The sequence below is a fragment of the Cervus canadensis genome, chromosome X (genome assembly GCF_019320065.1).
Source record: "Cervus canadensis isolate Bull #8, Minnesota chromosome X, ASM1932006v1, whole genome shotgun sequence".
Taxonomy (NCBI): Eukaryota; Metazoa; Chordata; class Mammalia; order Artiodactyla; family Cervidae; genus Cervus; species Cervus canadensis.
The window spans coordinates 60,886,073-60,891,241 of NC_057419.1; the positions used below are offsets into that span (position 1 = coordinate 60,886,073).

At 34.6% G+C, this 5,169-nt stretch overlaps 1 pseudogene; it reads right to left on the reverse strand.

Annotated features, from left to right (window-relative positions):
* Window positions 1-732: 732 nt before the first annotated feature.
* LOC122434988 lies at window positions 733-1,536 on the reverse strand (annotated as a pseudogene).
* Window positions 1,537-5,169: the final 3,633 nt, after the last annotated feature.

The following is a 5,169-nucleotide window of genomic DNA, read 5'->3' on the forward strand; positions in this document are numbered from 1 at the left end:
TTACTCTTCCTTTCCAATCTACCTTTTATTTTTCAGGTGAAAGAATTTTATGTCACAGTTGTCTTTAAAACCACAAAGACACTATGTTCTTCATATAAAATACATTAGTACTGATAACTATGCTTTCTTAAAAATGATTATAGAGAACTTTTTAAAGAAAAATGAACTCCAATATATAGTTTCTGTGAAGTTGCTTGGGGAAAACTTACATCTGAACTGATTCCTAAAACATACCATTCCATTCCACCATTTTGCATCTTTTGTTTCAAAGTATAGAATATCATCATCAGTATATGCTCCTGCATTCTTACATGTATGATAATGAATATATCAGTTCAGTTCAGTTCACAGTCTTAAGAGTCTTCTCCAATACCTCAGTTAAAAAGCATCAATTTTACAGCTCTCAGCTTTCTTTATGGTCCAACTCTCACATCCATACATGACTACTGGAAAAATCATAGCTTTGACTACATGGACCTTTGTTGGCAAAGTAATGTCTCTGTTTTTTAATATGCTATCTAGGTTGGTCATAGCTTTTCTTCCAAGGAGCAAGCATCTTTTAATTTCATGGTTGCAGTCACCATCTGCAGTGATTTTGGAGCCCAAGAAAATAAAGTCTGTCACAGTTTCTGTTTCTCCATCTGTTTGCTATAATGTGATGGGACCAGATGCCATGATCTTCATTTTCTGAATGTTTAGTTAGTCTAATACGTATATAGACTGATTTATTATTTAATGTTCCATTGGTTCATCAGCCTTTTCTGTAGGTTCATCAGCAGGTTGAGTAGGTTGTATCTTTCTCTGCAGTCTGTCTTCAAGATCTTCCATGATTGGAGACACATCATCATCATCACATACCAGAAATTCCAAGTCTTTACCAACAATTCCATTGAAAACATTTTCTGTAGTTAGATACTGTTCTGCAGGAAGTGTCTCTCAGAAGGCATGCAGACCATGTTTACCCAGTTCATTCAAATTGCACTCCAAAAACTTTGACATATATCTCTCCAAGTAAGTACAAGCTGGTTGAGAATGGACTCCAATGGACATAGCCCTGCAGTCAAAATAGTTAGCAGATGGACAAATTTGGAAAATGTGAGGCTCTGTATTACAATCAGCAATGAGCAGTCCAACATCATATGGTCTCCAGCCATATCACTGCAATGGTATCTGGGTTTTGCTTCCAATTAGAGATACAAGACAAGGCACAGGAAGAGGTCTGTCAAATACAAATCTGGAATCCAAACACCCCTCGCACATAATATCACATAACATCTAGCATCAGCAGTAAGTCCTGCAACTGAAATAGCAATACTGTTATCAACAAGGAACATTTTTTTCTGATGAGCTGCAAGTTCTGATTGTGCTGTCTTCAATACAACCAACACTGCATGAGGTTTTTTATTTTTTATTTTTATTTCAGATAAAAAACCGTGGCTGAACCTTGTTTGACAGCTCAATTGCATATCCAGTTTGATGAATCCTGCCCTGAGGACTCCAATCAGTGACATCATTTTCATACTGGTTGCAAAACATGGTTACAGTGCAATCCTGGCTTTGGCCTCCTGCAAATCTGCAGATCCAGCAGCTGATTGTCTTTCTTTAATATTTCCTCATCTGAACTAACTGTCCTGACTAGAGCCTACAGTTTGATGTTCCAAAAGAGTGGTGAAAGCAGACATGTTTGTCTTGTTTCTGATTTTAAGTGGGAAACATTGTCTTTCTATACTAAATTTGATGTTAACTGTATTCCTTGGAGATTCCATTTATCAGGTTGAGGAAGTTCCCTTCTATTCATAGTTATGTGAGTGCTGTTTTATATAAAAAATATAATGGGTTTTTAAAATTATTTTTAAAAATTTATTTTTAATTGTCAGAAAATTGCTTTAAAATGTTGTGCTAGTTTCTGCCATACAAAAAAAATGAATTGGCCATAAGTATACATATGTCCCCTCCCTCTTGAAACTCCCTTCCACCCACCACCGTATCCCAGCCCTCTATGTTGTCACAAAGCACCAGGTTGAGCTCTCTGTGTTATGTAGCAACTTCCCACTAGCTATCTATTTTACATATGGTAATGTGTATGTTTCAATGTAGCTCTCTCAATTTGTTCCAACTTCTCCTTCCCAGTTGTGTCCGCATGTCTTTTCTCTATGTCTGTGTCTCTATTTCTGCCCTGCAAATAGGTTCATCATACCATTTTTTTCTAGCATATATATGCTTTAATATACAATATGTGTTTTTCTCTTTTTGACTTACTTCACTCTGTATAACAGGCTGCAGGTTCAGCCTCAATTCAGCTAACTCATCTTTTTCATTTCATGGCTAAGTCGTATTCTATTGTATATATGTATCACCACTTCTTTATACATTCATCTTTGTAAACAGTGCTTCAATGAACAAGTTGGGGTACACATGGGAACACAATTGGGGTACATGTGTATTTTAGGATTGTGGTTTTCTCAGGGTATATACCCAGTAGTGGGGTTGCTAGGTCATATGGTAGCTTTATTCCTAGTTTTTAAGGAATCTCCATACTATTCTCCATAATAGCTGTATCAGTGTATATTCCTACCGACAGTGTAAGAGGGTCCCCTTTTTGCCACATCCTTTCTAGCATTTATTGTTTGTAACTTTTTGAATTATGGCCATTCTGACTGGTGTGAAGTGATACCTTATTGTAACTTTCATTTGCATTTCTTTAATAATGAGCAATGTTGAGCATTTTTCCATGTGTTTATTGGCCATATGTATTTCTTGGAGAAATGTCTTTTTAGATCTCCCACCCATTTATTGACTGAGTTGTTTGTTTTTCTGATATTGAGCTTCATGAGTTGCATGTATATGTTGGAGATCAATCCTTTCAGTTGCTTGATTTGCAGTTATTTTCTCCTATTCTGAGGGTTTTAGTTTCATCTTGTTTATAGTTTCCTTTGCTGTGCAAAAGGTTTTAAGTTTCATTAGGTCTTAGGGTTTTTTTTGTTTGTTTGTTTTTAATTTTTGTTACTCTTGGAGCTGTGTCAAGGGGGATCTTGCTTTGAATTTTGTTAAAGAGTGTTCTGTCTGTTTTCCACTAATTTTCACAATATTGATTCTTTCAATCCAAGAACATAATATAGCTCTCCATCTGTTTGTACTGTCTTTGATTTCTTTCATCAGTTTCTTATAGTTTTATGCATGCAGGTCTTTTGTAGGTGAGTATATTTTTATTTGTAGGTAGGTTGAACTTTAGATAGGTTTCTTCCTAAGAATTTTATTATTTTTGTTGCAAAGGTAAATGGGATTTTTTTCATTATATTTTTATTTCTGATTTTTCCTTTCTAGTGTACAGGAATACAAAGGATTTATGTGTAATCATTTGGTATCCTGCAACTACACCAAATTCATTGATGAGCTCTAATAACTTTCTTGTTATATCTCTAGTTTTCTTTGTATAGTATCCTTTCTTCTGCAAACAGTGAGAGTCTTACTTCTTATTTTCTAGCCAGAATTTCCTTTATTTCTTTTTTCTTCTCTGTCATGGCTAAGACTTTCAAAACTATGTTGAATAATAATGGTGAGAGTGGGCACCCTTGACTTTTTTCCTGATCTTAGAAGAAATTTCACTTTCAGTTTTTCACCACTGAGGATGTTTGCTGTAGGTTTGTCATAAATGGCCTGTATTATGTTGAGGTAAGTTTCTTCTGTGCCCATTTTCTAAAGCATTTGTATCATAAATGTGTGTCAAATATTGTTAGATGATTTTCTGCATCTGTTGAGATAACCATATGATTTTATCTTTCAATTTGATAATACAGTGTATCACAATAATTAATTTGCATATATTGCAGAATTTTTTGCATCCCTGGGATAAATCCCACTTGATCATCATGTAGGAACCTTTTAAAGTGTTATAGGATTCAGTTTGCTAGTGTTTTGTTGAAGATTTTGGCACCTGTGTTCATGATTGATATTGGCCTGTAACTATTTTTCTGGGATATCTTTTTTCTGATTTTTGTAGCAGGAAGTTGATGGTCTCATAGAATGAGTTTGGGAGTGTTCTTCACCTGCAATTTTTTGTAAGAGTTTGAGAAGGACTGGTGTTATGTCTTCCCTAGACATTTGATAGAGCTCACCTGTGAAGCCATCTGAACCTGGTCATTCGCTTTTTGGGATCATTTTGATCGCAGTTTTTATTTCAGTGATTTTCACTGGTCTTTTCATAATTTCTATGTCTTTCTGGTTCACTCTTAGAAGGTTATCCTTTTCTAAGAATTTGCCTATTTCTTCCATGTTCTCCATTTTATTGGCATAGAGTTGTTAGTAGTAGTCTCTTATGATCTTTTTATTTCTGTTGTCGGTTGTAACTTCTTTTTCATTTTTAATTTTATTGATTTGATTATTTTGCCTTTTTTCTTAATGGGTCTGGCTGATGGTTTGTTGATTTTGTTTATCTTCTTAAATAACCTGCTTTTAGCTTTATTGATCTTTTCTATCTTCATTTTGTTTTCATTTATTTCTGCTCTGCTCTTCATGATTCATTTTCTTCTACTAATTTTGGAATTCTTGTCCTTTTACTAGCTGCTTTAGGTATAAGATTATGTTATTTGTTTAATGGATTCCTCGTTTCTTGAGGTAGACTATTATTGCTATAAATTTCTCCCTTATCACTGCTTTTGCTACATTCCATTGGTTTTGGATTATCATGCTTTCATGGTCATTTGTTTCTAGATAATTCTTAATTTCCTTCTTCAGTGAACTCTTGGTTATTTGGACACATATTGTTTAGCTTCCATGTGTTTTTTACAGTTTTTATTATTTTAGTTCATATAGCATTTTGGCTGGAAAAGATATTTGATATGACTTAAATTTTCTTAAATCTATCCAGGCTTGATTTATGATCCAAGATGTGATATATCCAGGGGACTGTTCTATGTACACTTGAGGAAAAAAGTGCATTCTACTGCTTTTGGATGGACTGTCCTGTAGTTACCAATGAAATCTATCTGGTCTGATGTGTGATTTAAGGTTTGTGTTTCCTTATTAATCTTCTGTCTTGATGATCTGCCCATTGATGTAAGTGGGATGTTTAAGACCTCTACTGTTGTTGTGCTTCTGTTGATTTCCCCTTTAACATCTGTTAACATTGTCCATATATATTGAGGTGCTCCTATGTTGGGTACACAAATA